The sequence below is a fragment of the Eleutherodactylus coqui genome, chromosome 1 (genome assembly GCF_035609145.1).
Source record: "Eleutherodactylus coqui strain aEleCoq1 chromosome 1, aEleCoq1.hap1, whole genome shotgun sequence".
Lineage (NCBI taxonomy): Eukaryota > Metazoa > Chordata > Amphibia > Anura > Eleutherodactylidae > Eleutherodactylus > Eleutherodactylus coqui.
Window position 1 is genome coordinate 147,255,751 of NC_089837.1, and position 24,339 is coordinate 147,280,089.

Below are 24,339 nucleotides of genomic sequence, written 5' to 3' on the forward strand. Positions count from 1 at the left end.
AACAAAAACAACTACTCCCTTTGAGGTCCACATATACACCTAGAGGGATGTCCAAAGTTTCCAGAGACTCCAGGAAAGTTGTTTAAACTGCCTTAAAGTTTATTGGAAAGGATTACCACAAAGTTAGGCAACACATTTTAGAGCTCTTAACAATTTATCAGGCTAAAGCCTCATTCACATGACCGTATGAATTTTTATGTTCGCCTGTGGACGCCGCAAAATCACATGAATGAAGAATTGGCACGATCAAGTACCGATTGTAATTAGCTTTTCTCAGCTATTCACACAGGCGGTTGCTGCGTATCAGCAAAAAAATACGCTGCGGCGCGGAAATCCCTCGATTGCCAGAAATCCTCGGAATGACTGCTAATGCTTAAATAGAGCCAGCTGTCTTCTTTTTCCAGCATTGGACGCAGCTAAACTCCCTCCCCCTCTGTTTTTTTTGGCTAATTCACAGAAACGGGAGAGTCTATAGTTTAATTAGTTATGCCCTTCACAGATATAGACTAAAATAATAATTCTTTATTAAGATCCTTTAAAAACATATACGGGCTAATTTGTACACACACAACATAAAGACCAAAGGATACTACAATAAGTTTTTAAAGGATCTTAATAAAGAATTATTATTTTAGTCTATATCTATGAAGGGCATAACTAATTAAACTATAGACTCTCCCGTTTCTGTGAATTAGTCTAATACTCTATGGCGGGTTTTCTCTCAAAAGATATTAACTCTGTTTTTTTTGGCTTCCATAGAAGTCTATGGGAGCTTCCAGCATATATCTGCAAAACATAGGGCAAGACATATCTTTTGATGCAGCGTATAAAATTAGCGAGCAAAAGCGGTCGCTGATGTGCTTTTTTTCCTGGCGCTATTTTGTTTATGCGGCTAAAAATCTCTCATCTGAATGAATACATTGGAATCCAATGTTTCACATGTTCGCGATTTTTGTCCGATATTTTAACCAGGCTAAATAGCTGCATATATACAGTCATGTGAACAAGGCTAAAAAAGATCTCAGTGATGTCCGCGAAGATCTGGTTTGAAAAGGACCTTCGGTCGTCTTCTGCGCATGCACACTAAAGGAAAAATGACGACGCATGTGCAGAAGACCAGATTGTCGCGGGACATTTGAAATCTCCTGCTTCTAGGCTACTGAGGGTCCCCGGGCCAGTGATCGCTGCTACTGATGGTAGCCGGGAAGCAGGAGATGTCACACGGGCCCGTGATCGCCACTATCCAATGGATAACAGCGATCATGGAAAAGTTAAAAAAATAAAATAAAGTAAAAGTTTTACCTCCCCTCATTAATCAGTTCCATGAAGGGAGGTGAAAATACTCATCCCCGTCCTCAACGATGTCCCGCAGCGATTTGGTCCTTCCAGGACCTTACGTCACCTTCTGCGCATGCGCGCCCGATGTGCGTAGAAGGGCTCGCACCACTGGGAGATTTAAAACCCCTCTGTTCCCGGCCAGCATGTGCAGCCTCTGGTGAGGTACCCTGACCGGTTCTTTATCCGCGGATCTTTCCCCAACTTCAGCGCGTGCGCCCGTTGGTAAAATGGTGGTTGCAAGTGCAGAAGCTGGGGAAGGCCCAGGAAATTTAAAATCTTTTTCTCCTGGCTACTAACGGTAGCCGAGAGCCTGGAGCAGTGACCAAGGGCCGCTGTGAGTGGTGCCCGGTCACATGATTGGTGTTATCCAATGGATAATGGCGATCACATAAAAGGTAAAAACAGTTGACCCTGTTGTGCAGCCAGACATAAGATTAGGGCCACAATGGGTATATTTCTAAACACGGGACAAACAGGGCTATCTATTTTGGGGTGAAAGTCTTCATTCAGATATGTGCTGTACAAAAAAACGAGGTTTTTAAAATTACATAATTGCCAAAAAATGCTGTGATTCATTCAAAAACTGTGAGGTCCAAATATGCAGTACACCCCTAGATGAATTCCTTAAGGGGACCAACTTTCAAAATGGGGTCATTTGTGGGGGTTCTCTGTCGTTTTGGCCGCTCAAGAGCTCTACAAGTGGGCAATGGGGCCTAAAACACCTTCAAGCAAAATGTCTGTTCTGAAAGCCACCGGTTGCTCCTTTCGGTTTGGGTCACATTGTGCATACGGAGATAAGATTAGGGCCACAATGGGTATGTTTCTGAATACAAGACAAACAGGGGTATCTATTTGGGGGTTTAAGTCCCCTTTTTAATGTGCACTATAGAAAAAAAACGTCTTTAAAATGACATATTTGCAAAAATATGAATTAATTCCTGTAAAAAAAACTGTGGGGTCTAAATACTCATGACCTCCCTCAGTTAATACATTAAGGGGTGTAGTTTTTAAAATGGGGTCATTTGTGGGGGTATCTATCACTCTGACACTTATGAGCCTTTGCAATCTTGGTTTGGTGTAAGAAACAAAATGTTCCTCAAAATGTTGATAAGTAATGTTAAATTTGTACGTCTCCTAAATGGTTAAAAAAACATTAGTTTTTCAAATGTGCATCCAGAATAAAGTAAACAGATGGAAACATATATCTTATCAAAAAGGTTTGCACATATTTGAGATATTACAGTTGAAAATGTGAAAAAAAAAATTGTTCCCCAAAATGTTCCGAATTTTGGCACTTTTAATAAATATACACAAACTCTATTGGTGTATTTTTACCACCTAAAGTACAATCTGTGGCGAAAAAACAATGTCAGAATCAGGGCTCCTGCACAGTTGTATTTTTTTAACGCGGTATTGCTGCTTTTTTTTTTCACGCGATTGTCAATGGGACTTTCTAATGTTTTTAACATTAGAAAGTCCCATTAACAATGGCATGAAGAAAAAGCAGTGATATTGTGTAAAAAAAAGAGGCAAGCTATAATGCGTCAAAAAAAACCGCAAGTGTGCAGGAGCCCTCACTTGGATATGCAAAACATTTACGGATTTATTGTATGTGACACATGTCAGATTTCCAAAATTTGGCTCTGTCACTAAGGCTCAAACCGGCTTGGTCACTAAATTCTGCTTATCTTCTATTAATCTTTTGTATAGACTATGCCATATAACTGGTTTTCTGTAGTTCTTCACTTATAGGCAACCAGGGATTTGGAGACAGAGCCAGGAATGAAAGTACTAATATCACTTAAAATAATTTTGATGTTAGATATCTAAGTATTTGAGAAACATGACCACCAATGGAGAAGTGCTTTCCACTCACTTTTCAATACTGATGCCAAGCTTTTCCTTTTAAGTATTACTCCAAGTGGGTGGGAAGTAACTGTCATATCCCACTGCTATATCATGCACAATTTTGGGCCCCGTAGATCCTATGAAGCAGGTTCATTCTACTTAGAAGGCGCTTTAAACTGCACTGGTTAAGTTGATTTACCCAAACTGTAACTGAAAATGGGCAATGTTACCTTAAACATCAATAAGCGTATATTAGAATAGTAAGAAAAATAAATATGTTATTATAACAGAACGTGAAAGGATACAAGGATGATTTTTGTACAGTTTCAGTTGAGTATTGAAAGCTTTACAGGAGCCAATATGTTGCATATTTAGCTTGAGAAGCTGGATGTTTAGAACTGCAGCCCGCTGGCTGGGATTTATTACCGAGGAGTTAGTGACAGACTCAATCACAATTACCACCAGTAGCTTTGCAAATGACTTCTTATAGAACATGGAAATTGTCATTTAAAATGTCAGCAACCAACATGGCACAACTCCAATGTTATTTCCATTCCATTTCTTAAGGGAAAAATCAGCTTTGTCTGACATGGTAACATTATGCATGAAGCATGTGATCCCACTTAGCAGCATGTAGGGAATTTACTGTAAATTGGAAGCACTTAGCCATGTTACACCTCTGCCATTTAACATTTGATATGTTTAAGAGGCTTTACACATTTTAAATCCCAGAACTGTTTCTGAATAGAACAATAATGAGTGAATATGCCATACATTCCATTAGCTTGTAGCAATGACAGGAATTAGTTTGCCAGCATAGTTGGGCCATAAAATGTAATATTCAGATTAATATCATGTTATATATAACTTTCTAATGTTTTACCCAGTATAGGTATGCAATGTAAACATGATGATCGGGTTTACATAGAGAGCACTACACTATAATATTGATATGCAATATTACATTTGTAGGAAGTGCCATTTTAGACACAAAATAATAGTAATGTTCATAGCAGACTGTGCCTACGCTAGGGCCATGAGGTGCCTATACAATGGCACAGCACCGGTTGCCTGTCCACTATAGAATACAACTTAAACGTATGACTCTCATCCTTAAAGCTCCCCCCAGTGCTGCACCACCTTATATCTCTTCATTCTACCTGTGCTCTCCATTGTGCCAATGATCTACGACTACCATTTTCCATAATCTGATCTGTAACTCCCATCTACGAGATATTTCATGAGGTTCTCTGCAATGTGCGACCGCAGACAATTAGGTTAATCACCAGTAACCACAGTTTTAAATGTGCTCTTAAAACAGATCTATTCAGGCAAGCTTATCACATCTTCTCATTTCCTCTTGTTTGTAACATATCTTCTATATTCTTCTGCAAAACCTGACCCCCTTCATCCCACTATATCCCTCAAACACCATAACATTGTAATGCACTTCATATATGTATACTGACTGGTGAGGAACTCATGCAGCTGAAGGCTTCATTCACATGAGCGTATATCGGCCCTGTTTTCAAAGCTGGGTGATATACGCTACCCATCTGAGGCATTGGCTTCCAATGCCTCAGTTCAGATGGCCCATACGGTGCGCATTCTGGTTGTCTGTTTTTAAGCCATCCGGAAAAGATAGTTCTGGAACTATCTTCTGGCCGGATACATTGGCCGGTCCCATAGATTCCTGTAGGAGCCTAAGGGAGCTTCCGAAAAAGGGAGGTGTGGGGGGAGTTTAGGAGCATCTCTGCTAAAGTCCCTACTCCTTCCCTCTCTGCCCCTTGTTGGCTGTTAGTAAAGGCAGGGGGCAAGATGGGGCAGAAGATTAGCATACTAGCTCCTGCCCTGTCCCGCCCCCTCCCATTGCAGGCAGCCAGCAAGGGACGGAGAGGGGACTGAAAGGGGGTGGGAGTTTGGCAGAGCTAAATTCTCTCCCCTGCCCGACGATATCCTTGCCAGACCCGGTCCATTTGAATGGGCACATAAACAGGAGTTGTGACTTGGTCGCGCAGTGGCCGTGACACGGCCAGCCGAAAATCGCAGTGCCCGTGTGAAAGAGCCCTTATGTGTACAATTTTCATTTGAGTGAGAGAACAATGTCAGAGTTCGCCCATGCAGCCTGTTTATGTAGGCACATATATCGTTGGCTCATTCAAACGAGAAATTGTTCAGTCGCTACCTTCGCTGTATGAATGAATAAGAATGACTGAATGATCGGTATTTAAATTGAAGGATTGGTTAAGAAGCCTTCTTTCCTTCTCTAACATATACTATGTTGACAAAAGTATTAGGGTGCACATATAAGGTGATGAAATTCAATTTTATTCACATTTTTCAATATGGTGTCGGGCTGCCTTTTGGCCTCAATGACTGCAGTAACTCTCCTAAGTATGCTTTCCACCAAATTCTGATAGATGTGTGGAGTCATATCCTGATATTGCCCTCGCCAGTGTGAAGAAGCCCTGACTCTCCCTAGTGGCGCTGCTGGTTGAAACACAACAGCACCGCTAGACTTAACGAAGGAACTTTGACCTTGCCTGAAAGGTCAATGTATCAAGCTCAAATTTTATGATTTTACGGCAGTGTTGAGGATGTCACAAATCTAATGACGCCCAAATCATCCATCAGAGGTCACGCAAAAGGGTCAAAGTGCGGTGCAAGAAAAAGCCTGTCGTTTTTTTCATACTAGATGTCATGAATCCCCTTTGTTGTCACTGTACATTTAGCTTTTGTAATATTTCCTTATGGCAATGTAAGCTCCACATATAAATTCTGCCATTTAACGCTACCTACTGAGTAATGAAGAGCTATGTGCATAAAAAAGTGCTGCTTGCTGAATGGGCCTCTGTGCCAAATCTTCATGAACCCCATTGGCTGCACGATTATACATTGTTGTATGCATTTTTCTATGTAAGGCCCCCTTCACACGATCATATGCATATTTGCACGTGGCTGAGTGCTATGCACTTGCGGAATGAACTATATTTTTTGCGCGTGCATTGGCAGATTTCACTGCATTGTTTGTGCCAACAAGGCATGTTTAGTTGCACGTGGCAAACAAAGAAGATGCACAGATTAAAACAGCTAATTAGTCCAATGAGTTCCAGATGTGTTCTTTGTCCTGCACAATTATGCAGTATTTCACACATCCCTCTAGCGCATTTTGCATGCATGTGCGCACCCTCATTGACTTCTATGGGGATTTTGGTTGCACACATGCGCCCAAAAATAAAGCATGCTACTTTTTTTTTTTGGCGTGTCTGAAATGTGTAGGAAAAACTCGTTGAAATCAATGGGTTTTATTCTCTGCGTATTTCATGTACACATTCTGCATGCATTAATACATGTGCAAAAACGCCTGTATGAAGGGAGCCTAATACTGATTTTGCATGCAGTTTTTTTGTATTTTTACAGCCAAATCTTGGAATTTATCCAAAATTGAAGGCGCGTATGACGCATTCAGATACATTTCTTCTCCCTTTAGGCTCCACTCCTACTTCTCATTTCGTGTGACTCTGTTACCTGTACTCCATCCTATAGAGAATGTTTAATGTGTTTGTTCTCAGGATCGAGTTCTCCTTTAAAACGAGCATTTTGATTTAAACATATTTTTAATTCTGATAAAATAAACGAAACCTTTGCTCCCAAATCATGTTTATTTCATCATTTGAGCACATCACTGGAATAAACAATAGAGGAAGAGATTTTATGCTGCCCTTGAAGTCAGTTGCCTGTTCTACAAAGTGCAAGCTTTTAGCAGTGCCTTGGTGTGACTCACGCATAGTTTTGCAATCATGATGTTAATATTAAATTGGATGTAATTACTTCTCAAACTCAGTTTTATTGTTACACTTAGATCAAATTGTCAGGCTGCAAGATTCTTGTAGCATCTGTGTGTGGGTGATATCTGGATGTGTTTGTGTGTATGTGCAAATTTCCTAAAAGCTTTTCCGAAACACAGGAACCCACTTCCTCTTCCGAAAATAGAAAGTCTCTGCTTGCCTTGGGAATGTGGGCATTTTCACTACTCTAATTGGCTTTTGATTTTTTTCTGTGTTGCTGCCTGTTTGCTTAGTAATTTCTCATCTGGCCGAGTTGTTAGGGGTAACCAAAAGCAGCTGATTACTTAATTGTACAAAGGTCCCTCCGTTTTTTTCCCATGATGTGATGGAGAGTGCACAGTGCATTCTGCATGACTACTTCTGGATTAGTTCACTCAAAAATACTTTTTTTTGTTGTGGTCTTGCTTATAGATTCTGGGGTATAAATGATCTTTTAGAAGCCACATCATAACCTAGCATATGAAACAACACTTGTATAGAATACATGTTAACATTCATTTATGGATATATCTATATGTAGTAAATTGCACTTAAGAGTTTTACATATTGTCAGTAAGGCCTGATTAATATGGGCGTCGCAATATCTCCACGAGAAAATCGCAGTCATATCGCATCAGTGGTCAGTGCGAAATTGCTGTGTTTTCTCGTGGCAACACTGCGATTTTGTTGCACTACAAATTTGCTAGTGGTGCTTGAAATAAGCCCTACCCGAAAATAAGCCCTAGCTGCAGAAAAAACCCCACATATATCACCTAGAAGTGCTGTCCGTTCCCCGACACTGGTCTTCAGGCATGTTTTCTGGCCGGGGATTAGAAAACCCCGGTCTCCAGGAAGCACTGCCTCTGATTGGCTGAGCAACATGGCACTCAGCCAATCAGAGCCAGCGCATGATGAACCAATCACAGCCATTCATTGAATGGCTGAATGGCTGTGATTGGTTCATCGAGTGCTGGCTCTGATTGGCTAAGTCGAGGCCCTTAGCCAATCAGAGGCAGCGCTTCCTGGAGGTGGGGATTTTCCAATCCTTGACCAGAAGAGATTCCTGAAGACAACTACCGTGGACCGGGGAAAAGATGTAGCGGAGCTGACAGACCTTGTTAGGTGATGTATGTGTTTTTTTTGGTTTTTTTAAATGCTGCTAGGGCTTTGTTTAGGGCTTTGACAGTAGGATTTTCTACTGTCAAAGTTGCATCGTGCCGCACGCAAACTGCGTTTTCATGCGATGTGATGCAACAGAGAGAAAGGCTCCATAAGGAAACCTTATCGCGAAACCTGCAAGGTTTTTGACTCGCAATGTTGCATGCTACAAGACATCGCTAATGTGAAGGAACCTATAGAAAATCATGGGCTTCACATACATGTGATTTGTAGCATTGTTGCAGCGCAAGAAAATCGTGCGACTGTGTTGCCCGTGTGAATCAGGCCTAAAGCTTAAAAGGACCCAAATTTATCTACTTCAAACCATTATCCTGCAGTATGGCTCTGTAACAGGTGACAGGTGCAGAATATGACACCAGTGATGGGGAGACTTCACACCAGTTCAGTGAGACCCTTGCACACGGCAGAGCTGGATTCCGCACTTACCTGCTCTGCTGCTGTCTTTTCTGTACTGTGGATGGACCCGGTGACTCGCCGTCGCAAATAGTGAGGAATGGAAACAAAAGCTGGATATTTATTGATAGTTTTTCGCTCCATTGTTTTTTGGAGCATTTTGGATAAAAAATGTCCTTCAAAGTATATCAAAAGCTGCAGAACTCTGAGTCATATCATTATCTATATATATAAAGCTGAAAGCCCTCACTGACTCACTGACTCACTGACTGACTCGCCAAAAGTTCTCCAACTTCCTGATATCGTAGAAACAAGAATTTTGGCGCGAGCATAGATTATCTCCAAAATAGGAAAAGTAATTGGGTCCCAACTCGATTATTCAATTCTAGCGCAAAAGAATTGGCGTCGAAATTTTACGTACATAATCTAAATCTGTCACTTCCCAATGCCTTAGAAACTTAACATTTGGCACGGGCATTGATTATGACATAAATGGGAAAAGCTAATGGGTCCCAACTCGATTATTCAATTCTATGCGCAAAAGAATTAGCGTCCAAATTTTACGCACGGAATCTAATTTTCTCACTTTCCGGTGTAATAGAAACAGGAAATTTGGCACGAGCATTGATTATGTCATAAATAGAAAAAGTTCATAGGTCCCAACTCGATTATTCAATTCTATGCGCAAAAGAATTGGCGTCAAAATTTTACGTGCGGAATGTTATTTTTTCACTTTCCGGTGTCATAGAAACGGGAAATTTGGCACGAGCATTGATTATGTCATAAATAGGAAAAGCTAATGGGTCCCAACTCCATTATTCAATTCTAGCGCAAAAGAATTGGCGTCAAAATTTTACGTGCGGAAGGTAATTTTTTCACTTTCCGGTGTCATAGAAACGGGAAATTTGGCACGAGCATTGATTATGTCATACATAGGAAAAGCTAATGGGTCCCAACTCGATTATTCAATTCTAGCGCAAAAGAATTGGCGTCAAAATTTTACGTGCGGAATGTAATTTTTTCACTTTCCGGTGTCATAGAAACATGAAATTTGGCACAGGCATTGATTATGTCATAAATAGGAAAAGCTAATGGGTCCCAACTCGATTATTCAATTCTAGCGCAAAAGAATTGGCGTCGAAATTTTACGTACGGAAGGTAATTTTTTCACTTTCCGGTGTCATAGAAACAGGAAATTTGGCACGAGCATTGATTATGTCATAAATAGGAAAAGCTAATGGGTCCCAACTCCATTATTCAATTTTATGCGCAAAAGAATTAGCGTCCAAATTTTACGTGCGGAATGTAATTTTTTCACTTTCCGGTGTCATAGAAACGTGAAATTTGGCACAAGCATTGATTATGTCATAAATAGGAAACGCTAATGAGTCCCAACTCGATTATTCAATTCTAGCGCAAAAGAATTGGCGTCAAAATTTTACGAGCGGAATGTAATTTTTTCACTTTCCGGTGTCATAGAAACGGGAAATTTGGCACGAGCATTGATTATGTCATAAATAGGAAAAGCTAATGGGTCCCAACTCGATTATTTAATTCTAAGCGCAAAAGAATTAGTGTCCAAATTTTACGTATGTAATCTAATTCTCTCACTTCCTGATGTCATTTTATATAAAGGAAACGTCGCATGGTTACCTCCCCGTGGTATTTACTGGGTAACGTAGAGAACTATGCAAAATGGTGAACATATTTTTTTTCCTCAGTATCTCTAAAGTAACCATGACTTCATAAGCTTTTCCGTGTGAACACCAGATAAACACCAGTACCAAATTAACTCGGGCGAAGCCGGGTATATCAGCCAGTTAATATATAACAGGCCCTTCTGGTCAGGGTGACAAAGCCCTGTACTTTTATGGGGGATTGGATTGATCTATGCAGTTGGACCATCTCTCTTCTATGTATAACTACTGTTAGCCCGGCTACCTGTGTCTACCGCCCTCTTGCCGTTTCAGGCAGACAACGGTGTCGCTCTGTTCCTCCTATGTGAATAGCTCTTAGCTGAGTGCTTTCTATCAGCATTGCTGGAGTTAATCCTCCCCAGTGCTGGGTGCTTTCCATCAGCATTGTAGGTGCTTTATAGGCTATTACCCTCCTATTTAAGTGAGCTGGGCCCCTTCTCCTCTGCCTGAGTGTTGGTGTGAGTTTGTTAGTCAACCAGCATAGGTTTTCCAGTCTCTGAAATTATTGTCTGCTCTTATCCTGTACTTGTATCTGTATATGCTTGTCTACTGCCAGATCCTGTTTATGTGTTTGTCTCAGTCACCCAGCATAGCTTTTCTGTCTCTGACTTTAGTATCTGCACTGTTTATCTGCATACGTTTGTTCCCTGCCTTTCCTGACTTTGCACTAGATTCTGCTTAAAGGTCTGCCTGTTTCACGGTGCCTTACACCGGTGCTTATTGGGGGTCAACCACACTGGGACCAATCCAAGAAGTAGCGGCCTGCTCGGCTTCCCGCAGCGGAGTCCAGATCCCTGTAGAGGGGTTAAAGGATGAATCCTGGGTAATCGGCAGGATAACACCCTTAGGTTTAACCTTAAGCCAAACTGGTTGGGTGGCACAGTGGGTCGTCCGTAACAACTACATATCGCAATCACCACAGCCTGAGAGTAGAAATTGCCCAAATTAGTATGTAAGAGTACATAATACTTTTGTATATACATGTTTGCCATGATGAGTATAGATTAACATGGAAACCAATCATTACCAATGGAAGATTTAGGCTCATGTCCACAACCATGTTTTCACTGCGTATTAGGTGTGCATTGTATGGCTACGTAATATGCGATGAATGGAGTCAATAAAAGTCAATGGACTCTCATTGATCCATGCACATGTGCATGTAAACACGGAGTATCAATACGTACGAGAAATATATCACATCATGCTCTATTTCTATGCATACCATGCAGCGTAAGCCCTATACATTGGTATAGGCAGCATATGAAACGCTGTCCATACACACTACATTGTGTATAGGAAGTGTTTTCATACGCAACCCCGGTCTGAAACAGAGCTGGGAATAAGAAAAAAGAGTCACACTGTGTATGTCCATGTGATACGCGGGCACGCATAATGTACTCGCAACCGTACGCAGTCTCTGCCGGCAGAGCCGTTGTTTACGAACATCAGTTAAATGTTGCTGAGAGGTCCATAGTGCTTTACAGTACAGACACATTCGTGGACATGAGGCCTTAGCCACATTCATGAAATGTTTGTTCATTCCTACAGCAAACATTCCGGTAATTAAATATATATTTTTGCTAGTGAAGATTTCTCTAATGATTTAAAGCTTCTTATCAGGTTGTTTTTGATACTAGAATGATACTATTCTACTTCACTGCTCTTACTAAAGGAATTTACCAAGTGATTATTTAACCCAAAAGTAGAATGTAAATTATAGTGACATTATTGTGCCAGATTATAATTAGTACAAGGAAGCGGTGCATTTCTACATGTCAGAACTAATTAGTGCTGTGATAATAAATACACAAGAACCTTCTGAAGATTATACAGAATGGCCCATATTTAGTGTGGATCATTCTTCGTCACCTAGAATGTTTGCTTTAAACATATTGTGGACATTGTACAGCATTTAGACAATAGATGGCAGTTATGGATCACGGTGCAGATAACAGATATTTGTATAATACACACAGTCCATTAACCCAGAAACATACAAGCCAATGCTTGCCATGGCACATTGTGATCTAAAGGTATGTTCACCTGGAGAGGATTTCCTGCAGCTCAGATTTTTGGTGCTGATCCGTGCCATGTGGATTTTGATATGGATGTTGGTGTGGATTTTGAACTCCAGTGTTTATTCTGTACATGCAGAGCTGGAGGCCATTATTAGTTTTCGGGTTGCCATTACGTTTATTTAAAACCACACATATAGGGAATACTGGACCCCCCACAAAAATATAGCTCTCTATATCAATGTTGACATGTTTCCCAAATGACCAATCCTCATCTTCTTCTGCAAGGAAACAAATGGTTGGGCTTGAGTTTATGCAATGTCTTGGTCTTCTTCCTCGGGTTGTTAGGACTGCCCCCATTGACATCCATGACACTGAAAGATGAAACAAATCCATGGGGACTGCTTTTGAGTGTGGAGGGAATTTGGCACCGAGTGACTAATGCAGACTGACTGCTGTGTGCCTGCAACTGGGAGGAAGAGGAGGTGGTGGTACTTGAGGTATGCTATGTCATCCACTCTATGACCTGTTCTGCATGATACGGATGTAACACACAGAACCACTTCTAAGAATGGGCAGTGGTCTTGCCTCGCCTCCTGCACAAAGTGGAGCTGTTGCTTCAGTAGGAGCCAATTGAAGTGCCAACTTGGCCCATCCTTTACCATCACCACGACTACCGACACATTCCCTATACCTTGCCTTTTTCATATTTTTGGTCTTTTTTATTTGATATTTTTTATTTCATTTTTCTTTTCTTTTTTGTTCATTGTTTGTATCTAGTTTTTAGTTTAACTGAAATGTCCAGTTAACTTTAGCTTGCGGAGAACCACTGGCAGCTGAGTTATATGCTAGCAATTTATATTGTCCGGACTCGTGACTGAGTCCGCAAGCACACAGTATGTGTTTTAGCTGTTTCCCTGTATGTTTTTTTTACTTCACAGAAACCCACTGACACTTTCCTTACAATGTACTAGCCATAATCCCAGTGTGGCACAATTTGTGAGAACAGAAGGTCAGAGAATACAAATTGTATATTCTAGAATTTCCCTGTTTAGCGGCAATTCAGTTGCCCATACCCCCCTGCAAGTAGCTGCATAATGTATACAAGTAACATATACAAGTAATTTCTATTTGCCAGACCTGCGGCTTTGAAATATGTCTGATGCCATAAACCGAGAGCTGCAATATTCCCTACTCAACAGCATCATTTATCTATCTGCTGCTATATACTGTGACAGCAGCTGAAATATCTGCTCTGCAAAGTAAAGCATCTCTTACACAGTGCAGAGCACATTTTGTATAGGCATAGGAAGTTAATGCAGCTTGTATGATCAAAAATATAAGCTTGGCAGAGTATTTCTCCCCAAGCTCATGGCACTTTTTGCACAGGCATATAAAATTGATGCAACTTCTCTGATCACTCTAATACAACCCACGTCTGTGCTGGTATGCAATTTTTCATACCAGCAGCACTATATCCTCTGCAGACTATGATCTCCCTAAGTACAGAGCACTAGAGATGAGCGAGTATACTCACTAAAGGCAATTGCTCGAGCGAGCATTGCCTTAAGCGAGTATATCCCCGCTCGAGACGGAAGGTTCGGGTGCCGGCAGTGGGCAGGGAGCTGCGGGGGAGAGCGGAGCAGATCGGAGGGGAGATCTCTCTCTCCCTCCCCCCCCCCTGCTCCCTCCTGCATACTGCCGCTACTCACTGCTCCCCCGCACCGGCACCTGAACCTTCCGTCTCGAGCGAGGAGATACTCGCTAAGGGCAATACTCGCTTGAGCAATTGCCTTTAGCGAGTATACTCACTCATCTCTACAGAGCACCTTATGCTTAGGCATATACATTTTTTGCCACTTTTATGTTTCCCCTAATACATTACAGCTTCTCTGTCCTATGCTGAGTTGTAAAGTGGCTGCTGCTAAGACAGTGCCTGCCCAAATGTAAGTTGGAAAAAAGACTCAGAATCCAATCCAGTCCTATTTTAATCAATATAAGCAATAACTGGGAATTGGATCCCTTTAAAATATAACTTTTATTGAATTACACAAAAAGTGCAAATATAAATGAAAATATTTTAAAGTCCAGTATGTGCTGCAGACATATTTTTTTAATATATAGGTTTATTACTATCCACATTGTCAATGTTATTCCATATAAAGATAGCTGTCAGTGTATGGCTATAGTTATATTTGTATGTGTTATTCAGCAGGTCGGTACTGGAAAGGATGGTCAAAAAGTAATAAACAGGGCACGCATTCCCCATAGAGACCAATAAATTTTCCCAAACTGGAGATACAGGGCAGCATCCAGGGCACTGTCTATAGCATCGGACTACATGATCTGATTGTCAGACTTTTTACAACATTCTCCTGCATTCAACATGAAGGGAAGCTACATGACTGTCTAGCTATAGTCTGAGTAATATCAATGACCCAAATGGTTAATAGCGTGGGATAGCAATGCCTGTGGTCTACTACTATATATAGGTCAGTGGACTAGTGCTCCAATCAAAATGGTATTGTAAAGAGGGTGGCTATGAAGTGATGTATTAATATATAGGTAGGACTCACCTGGTGTGGAACACTTGTCTAATGACAGGTGTCCACACAGTCAGTCCAGGAAGCCTTTATGAATGTATCCAAAAGAGCAGGATCCCTAACCAATAGGGAGAGCATCTGGGAGGAAGCCCGCAGGTAAAGATGACCTCGGTCGTAAACACAACTGCAAAGGAGCGTGAGTTTTTTCTACCTTATCCTATTGTGGTCTAATACTGATATTAAAAGATAGAACAAAGCTGCCCCACACATTTGGTGACATCATCAAGGCACCCTGGCTGCTGATTGGCTGTGCCAGGCATTATGTGAAATTTGATTTTCCCAATTTTTGTCAAAAATTGGGCCGGACAGATCCGATTCAATTTGTCAAAAATTGGGACAATTTTACTACCCAGCCAATTACAACAAGCAGGACTTCTTGTATAACTCCTAATATGTATTTGTGTAAACATTTAAAACAAGTATATTTAGTAATTTAGAACAGACTGATAAAAGATGAATGTAATTTCAAATTTATATCTAAAAATATTAAAATTTACTGAAAAAAGATGCTTTTCATCACATATTGGTTTTCTGGAGAATTACAGGAGGAGGCAAATCTTACAAGTGCTTAATGCCGAGATAAAGGCATAACACAATGCCAAAAGCATTTAAGATACCCTTGTTAATCTAATAGGGTATGGCAATGCTTGATGCCCTCTGATAATGAGGAGCAGAGTTTTGAAAAGATTAGTTTGGTCGAAAAGTTTGGTTTTAGTCCAAATTAGTCAAAACTGAAGTTCTCCAAAACCTCTAAAATTAGTATATAACATTGTCTAAGAGCCACATTGCTTTTATGGTTCTTGGACAGTGTTATACATCAGTGTTCAGCACTAGTGTTGTGCGAAACAAACCAGTAGAACCCTATTTTGGGTAGAACTTTGCTTAAAGCTTGATTTGAATTCATGCTGAACAGGATTTTTAGCCCTACTAGTTTGGTTCACTCAACGCTACCTTTTGAGTCAGAATGGTTTACATCCAAATCCTTCTTCACACCGTATATTTTCCTAACTTGTATCCTAGTTCTTCAAGGTTGCTCCAAACTATGCCAGGATAGACATGCCAGCACTAAGTGGAGTCCCTGACATAATCATGAAATTACTTTTAAAGGTGAAGCTCTTATGCTGTGGCAAAAGCCATGTGAGTGCATTTATGTGTTCCCAGTAGATGTGGCCAATAGTAGATATTAATTATGAGACGGAAAATGCTTTCTCTGCTTAATAAAAAGGGAATAAAGGAAGAAAAAGAAATATAGAGAAAAGATACTGAGCCAACCGGACAGCAATAGGATGGGATGAAAACCAGACTTATCCCATAGTCATATAGAGTGCAGTGCAATGCACAATATAATAACTGTGACAAAAGGTAAATACTATTACCAGGGCAAGTTTTATGAGAGGGATTTTTCCCGCAAAACAAATGTAAAACTGTCCTCAACCCCATCATGAGAAGTCAATGAACAGACATGGGTGGTATTGTGATACTACTAGACGCTTCAGAATATGATATCAGACCCGCCTCAGGGAAGCCAGACACAGCAGTTTTCCCGAAAAAGACAAATAGCAGAACAACCGCATATAACATCTTAAATTCCATGTAATTAAATTTTAACATCTAAGAATAGATATTGCTTAGTTTCCCATGCAGTTCCAAGATTTTAACACACATGGATTTTCACAGAAAGAGATTTGTCAGATAGCATGATCCTCCAGTGATAGATGAGAAGAAAAGAAAGGCAATAATAAACTTTTTACAAGTCATTCCCATTAAGCATGATAAAACTGTGCAACAATTTCTGAATGATATTTCATCCCAATAATATTGGTGGATATTGTAATTTACAACTCAAAGAAACTTTATCTTACAGAGAAATTTTCACAATCCAGGCTTACTAAGTACTTGTAGATACTCCTGTGGGGACCACGTGCACCCCAAATCATCTTCTCTGGTGTAAACTAACAGATCCTATGGTACACTCATCTGATTCACAGGCTGAAGCATGTTGAACAGGCATGTTGAAACCCAAAATGTTTCTTTTCCCCAACATCTGTCATTGTGGGACTACCTGGATCTTTGCCTATGAATTTGATTGCCAGTCGATTCCACCAAAATTATATGTATTGTCGGCTTTAGCACTAAGGGCTAAAAACCTTTGCACTCATATTAATCTATACAATGCCATAGATCCTTAGGTTTCATTCAGACTGCATTCTGTCCCCTGTCCAGCTTTCACTTCTGCGGGCTCAGTTTGACATGCTGAAAACGGCATTTAAATGGATCCATAGGTGGCTTCATAGATTCGATGGCTGGAACCCTAGATGGCTCAGTTAGTTTCTGGCACTTTGGCCAGAGAGAATAAAATAGTCAACTAAACTAAACAATGGTAAACTGTTGGAACAGAGACCAAAACTTGCAATAATGACAACCTATCAAGGGTTCTGTCTGAGATGCCAAAAATGGATGGGAAGACTGACTTGGTAAGTCTTAATGAAGTCTTACACTTGCCATGCTTTCAACATGTCAACTTCAAAAATGGACTGTTCACTTGCCACATAATATATCCAGTAAATTACATAATACATCCCACCCACTCCTCCATCAGGTCTGCCTATCAAGATATGATATATGTCTATATAAATATATACATCTACACATCAAAAGCTGAAGGTTCAAAGATAAATCCCAAAAGGCCTAGAACACGAATAAAACAAAATTTATTTCATTGAGAATTGGATGAAACTACACTTTTGTCATTTCTGGCGATGAGATATTCCTGGACATTTGCGCTTGATGTTTCAACTGTAGTCTGCCAGAATATTCTCTACAAATTCACCATAGGTTGTGGCCTAATAGTTCCCAAGGAAAAGCTTTACAGCCATACAAAACAACAACCTACGAGCCTCAAAGTTGTCCACTGAATCTTGGAGACGCCGCTCTTTCATGAGTTCCTGGATTTGTGGTCCATTGAATTTACCTTCTTTTAGCTTCTCCAGGCTCAGCGCAGGAAATTTTCTACATTTGTAGCCAAAACACGTTCCATTTCTCTTCAATGTCTTTACACTTTGTTTCATCAACCCAAGTGTGATGTGCAGTGGTGGCAATATGTACCACATGTACTAATAGTAAGCTAATGCTGGCAGGAAAATATACATAACAAAAATAGATAATGACATCAGGAATATCTGAAAAACTAGAGCTCCTAGGACAAAATGGAATCAGGGGCACAAAAATGCCCAGAATAAGGTCTAAAATTCCATGCACCATGAAAAAAGTTAGTTTTTGTTCTCTAGTGTTATCATTATTCACATCACCTGTTATTGGTTCTAATGTTATTATGACTAATCGATATACATGTTCTTTCAAAAATAAAATAGTTCTGTTATTTACTTACACTTTTAAGTATTCGTACACAGCCGTCCCGTTACCAGGCATAAAATATATACACCCGTCATTCATGTATGTATGTATGTATTTATTACTTGTGGTAAAAACATTCCTAGATATAAAATAACATTGCTCAATAAAGTGCAGCTGAGCAATGTATTGTATTACTGCATGTCATAATCCCATTTAAGGTCAGCTAAAGTGCATTATTATTATACCCAAAGGAAATAAATAGGTGAGAATATTACTTGAACATCCACAGGGGAATACAGTGAGCACATAACATCATAAATGTCCTTAAAAGCATTTTCCCCATTAACAAAAATAATGCTAACAGCGTTGTGTATAATTTTTTGAGCTGACCTCAAGTTCTTAAAGGAAACCTTTAACGTCCCCATAGAACCATAAACTAAGTTATGGTGCTGTTTGGGTAGGTGACAGGGAGCTCTGGTGATCCAGCGCTGTCACCCACTGAAGTAGGCACGGGGCATGAAAATCCGACTCTTTTCAATGCCGCGGCGGATTTACGCCTTTGTACATTAGGCTGCGCTTTCCATAGTTATCCTATGGAAAGCGTTTCATGCATTACCCACATTCAGATTATCACCATGGATAACGCAATGAAAAACCACCTGTGGACAGGAGCCCTTAGTATTATTTTTGTCCATAACTTAGTTTACGATGCTGCGGGGACGTGACGGGTTCTTCCTCTCCGTAGCACACTCTGCACTAGATCAGAGCCTAACATTAATAGCTGTGGAATCCAATCCAAAATTTGTCTAAATCAATCTAAAGATTTACTTGGCTTCTGGGTGGGAATGTAACAACCTTCAGGCATAGACAGCATCTGCCAGTTTGCACGTATTCAACTGCATTTGGGCACCTTGTTTTGAGTTGGTGCCAGTAGTCTTCTTTGATGATGTATACTTACTTATTACATGATTATCTGTCATGTATGTAAATAGTTTTCATTGTTAGTCACAGACCTGTTACAATGTAATTATGAGATCTTTCTCTCCTTTCTCTTAATGTCTGAGCTAACAGTAATGTCATAAACGTAGCCTTACTAATGCCCCTTGTATTGTGAGTGGTACGTATGAACCTTCTCCATTGACAGCTGCCTTATCTTGCCAGATACCAGGCAGCCTGAGTCATACACGCAGATGATGGACATACTCAGCTCATACGTGAGCACACATTAGATGAGAGGATCGAATATTCCTAATAGGAAGTTGATTGATTATTGTGTAAGTATAAGAACAGATTGGATTTTTAACTCCTTTCCAATAGAAGGTGAGCTCCGTAATCAGAGTGGGATCACGGCTGTGACTTACAGCCACGATCCCGCTGCAACCACCGGGATGAGGCATAGCTCAGATCCCAGTGATATAACCCTTTAGATGCCCCGGTCTATTCTCGCAGGTGCATTTAGAGGGTTTGTGATGGGAGAGAGCTCTCATCTCACCATTAACAACTCGGCAATCTGATCACAGGGTATCAATGGTTATTAGATCATGATCTTCGAGTCTGCCATGAATGGTGGCCTGTGAGTGTCAGTTCATCACTGACGGTAATAGGCTATACTGTCAGTGACGAAGTGACAATGTCAGATAATACCCTGCAGTATAATATGTAGTACAGTGTTATCTAAGTGAATTACATCTTCCAATCCCCTCGTCGGATTTAGACAACAAAAAGGATATAAACCGTTATAAAAAATGTTTTTTCACACCCCTCGCCAAAAAACATAGATCCGAAAAGTGTATTCTTTTTCCCCATTAAACACTATTATTGGAGAAATGCTAATTAAAATTTAAAAACCCACACAAATTGGTATTGACGCATTTGTAATGATCAATACTACAAAGTTAGTTTGTTATTTATTCCCTATGGCGAATGTATTTAAATGAAAGGAAAAAAAACAATGCCAACATTTCTAAATTTGATCATCCTGCCTCAGTGATCAAAAAGTTGTATGCATTCCAAAATGGTAGAAATGAAGACGTCAACTCGTCCCGCAAAAATCCATCCCTCATACAGGTGCGTAGATGGAAAAATAAGCTATGACTTTCCAAATACTAAAAAAATGACCAAATATGGGATTGACAAGGCAACTGTTAGGTAGATTCACAACTGGCTGAGTGATCGCACTCAAAGAGTGGTCATAAATGGCTGCACATCCAAGTGGAAGAATGTATCAAGTGGGGTACTAGCTAACACTAGGGGATCCAGAGAGAGAGTATTCAAAAAGATCTAGAAAAGCTTGAACAGTGGGCGGCGACTAACAGAATGGTATTTAGCAAGGAGAAATGCAAAGTCCTACATCTGGGCAAGAAAAATGAGGAAAGCACATACAGAATGGGAGGAATTGAGCCAAGCAGCAACACATGTGAAAAAGACTTGGGTATAATAATAGATTATCGACTGAACATGAGTCAACAATGTGATGCAGCAGCCAAAAAGGCAAACACAATTCTGGGATGTACTAAGAGAAGCATAGAGTCTAGATCACGTGAGGTAATTATCAGACCTCATCTGGAATACTGTGTCCTTTTCTGGGCACCCCACTTTAAAAAAGACATAGACAAACTGGGGCAAGTTCAGAGAAGAGTTACCAAGATGGTGAGCGGTGTGCAAATCATGTTCTATGAGGAACAGTTAAAGGATCTGGGAATGCTTAGCTTGCAAAAAAGAAGGCCGAGAGGAGACTTAATAGCTGTCAACAAATATCTGAGGGGCTGTCACAGTGCAGAGGGATCAGCCCTATTCTCATTTGCACAAGGAAAGACTAAAAGCAATGGGATGAAAGTGAAAGGGAGGAGACTAGAGATGAGCGAACGTACTCGGTAAGGGTGATTTCGCAATCAAGCGGGGGGTAGCAGGGGGAACAAGGGGGAGCCCTCTCTCTCTCCCTCTCCCCCCCACTCCCCGCTGCAACCCCCCGCTCACCCACAGCGCACCCGAGTACTTTTCACCCGAGTAGTGAAGTACTCGAAAATCGCGGTGCTCGATTGCGAAATCGCCCTTACCGAGTACGTTCGCTCATCTCTAGAGGAGACACAAATCAGAAATTAGAAAAAACTTTCTGACAGTGAGGGTGATCAGTGAGTGGAACAGGTTACCACAGAAGGTGGTGAGTTCTCCTTTAATGGAAGTGCTCAAATAAAGGCTGGACAAATATCTGTCTACTCTACCATGAAATACGGTGATTTAAAAAAACATATATATGTATATATATATATATATATATATATATATATATATATATATATATATATATAATGAAAAATTATATGATTGTCTCAAAGTAATAAAATCTAAAAAAAAAACTATATAAATTTGGTATCGCTGGAATCGTAATGACTCACAGAATAAGAATACCATTTTTATCATTTGTGCCATATTGTCAACGGCATGTGAAAAAAATAAAATAAAACACAACGTCAGAATTGCATTTTTTTGTACACCTCAGTTCCAAAAACATGCACCCCAAAGTGGTACCAATAAATACATCAACTCATCATGCAAAAAAACAAGTCCTCAATCTGGTCCGTAGATGAAAAAATGTAAAAACTGTATATTTCTGAATATGGTGGTGCAAGAAAAGAAATCAGTGGAATACTTTCAGTGGCAAAAATAGTAGGAAAAAAAAATGTATATAAATTTGATATGGCCGCAATCGCTGAAAAAAATTAGGGCAATAAAATCGCCACATTGGTAAAATCCCTAAAAATGCAACAAAGAACTATAAATAATTTTTTTTTGCAATCCAAAATGGTAGCAATGAAAATCTCAAATTATCCAGCAAAAGACAAGCCTTTATAAATGTAGATGAAAAAACACAAAAATTCCAGGTGAAATGATGTAAACACAGAAATTAACATATAAAGTATATTAGAAAGTTATGCAACTTTTTATTATAAAAGTAGTATATTTCCTGTAAGTGGCTGCTATGGACACCGCACACAATCACCGCTTTCAGGGATGAATGACTTTATTGTCCATATCTTTTCACTATCATTTAGAATATGTTTACTTGTAAAGGCCCTTTTACACACAAAGATGATCGCTCAATAGATGGCTTGAGTGATCATTTTGCATAAACTACTAATTGGTATCAATGCCATTTAGTAGCTTATTAATGCATGTGAGCCGCCAGGAGCAATATTAAGAGAACAGCGGGTGGTCTGTTCTCTGAATACTTTCCCTTTGTTCTGCCGCGGGGCTGACAGCTTAGACAATGTTATCAGCGCTCCCCGCAAAGAAGACAGCGTGAAGTTCCTGCTATCAGCTTTTCTGCTGAAGGATGGATTTTATGCCAAGCATAAAATCATCGTTCAGCAGAAAAGTGAAAGATGGACAGATTTACACGCAGTGATTATCACTCAAAAGATGGCTTTTGAGCAAATTGTGAGCTCTAATCATTGCGTGTAAAAGGGCCTTAATTCATTTCCAATATAAGTTTTTCTTTGACTTAGTTTTACTTATTTAGCTCATCACTTCTTGATTCATTACTTCTATTGTATGAGAATATTATTCCTACACTTCTAGATTGTATGGTCCTTTCGCTGGTGGTCAGATGTACGCATTATATAAAGGCAGGTTCACATATTTTTGGTTGCTTTGTGACTTTTACTTAATTGCTTTAAAAAGATGAACTGTAAGCCATCATATTCAGTTATTTTGCAGATAGCAACAGAAATACGAGTTCTTCAACAGCTCTACAAATGTCTTATGAATACTGTGTGCATGTCCTTCACACTAACATTTTCGTAAAAGAATCTGTCCCTTTGAGTCACACTCCAATCCTCCGCTGATTGAACAAGATATTCTGGAGAATGGACGTAAGGTAAAAGGGTCCTGAATTTTTATTGCTATGCATGATGGGACAATCACATTTGTGTTCCTTAGTTTCCCTATTACTTTACATAGTTCAGATTTATAGTACTTTAGAACTATTTTGCAGGTGATCTCCTTGAAACATTCTGTTAAGTAATTGTCTGTCATCTTTCACCATCTCTTGCTTATAATTTGGCCTTATTCAATGAGGGAAGTTCTATTATCCGCATAATACTCTGTAGAAAGCCGTTCTATTGTGTGAAGATTTTCTTTTGTTGCAGTGACAAAGCATGGATAAAGTATAAAATGTTATATTCAATTAACGACAACATATACAATGCAAAACCTCTGTACATAATTCTTAATATCAACCAGCTGACCAATTTTAGCACGTGTAGCAAATGTCAACTACAATATAGTGATGGTAACCTATGATCTGTAGGTAACCTTTGTCCCGGTCACAATTTGGGGCAGCCAAATCCATTGGCTAATCTAGAGTACGTGTGTTTACGTGTAAACAAGGATGAAATCTTATGCTGGGAAAAGTCCCTGTTTTTAATAAGCTTTAAACAAAAAAGTCTTCCTTAGGTGTTAATTAGAATCCAGGTTCAGGTGCTAACCTCTTTGACTGAGCCTCTATATTGAGTAATCGCAGGAAAGAGGCCAATTTCAGGCACAGCAGCAATTACTGAATTAGTAGAAAAGTTCAAGTAGCGCTTCAGATTTCAGATTATTACTAGGTGTTCAGAAGGACAGGTAATCCTGGAGTAACTGGGAATAGCCTACACCTGTGTTTCTATATGCGAGGAGGCATGTTTTAGTACATCAAGCACATTCACACTTGCTACTTTACACATTGTAGTTTGTGAAAACGGCTTTCTGGATGTTATAGCATATTGTGAATGTCTAATTTTAACACTTTACACAAGTGATTCATTGAAATATCGATCGCTGATACGGGAATTGTGTCATTTTTAAGATTTCTTCTCTATTACTAGTTCTGATTTTGTTAACTTGAAACTTAAAACTGGAAATCTTCAGACATTCTTACCTGTGATGAAACCCTTCCCACAGTAGGATAAGCAAGCATGTCTTATCCTTATCGGTCTATTTTAATTTGTGTCCAGGTGCTGAACAGTTTAAACTCTCCTCAGGTATCAGGCAGGTGCCTCCAAGAGCCGAGAGATAGACCGCCACCATGACTCATTCATAGGAA

At 39.9% G+C, this 24,339-nt stretch overlaps 1 long non-coding RNA gene across 1 annotated transcript in view; it reads right to left on the reverse strand.

The window, feature by feature from the left end:
- Positions 1–24,339, reverse strand: part of LOC136610898 (uncharacterized) — a 75,479-nt gene that overhangs the window by 26,112 nt on the left and 25,028 nt on the right. The window lies entirely within an intron of this gene.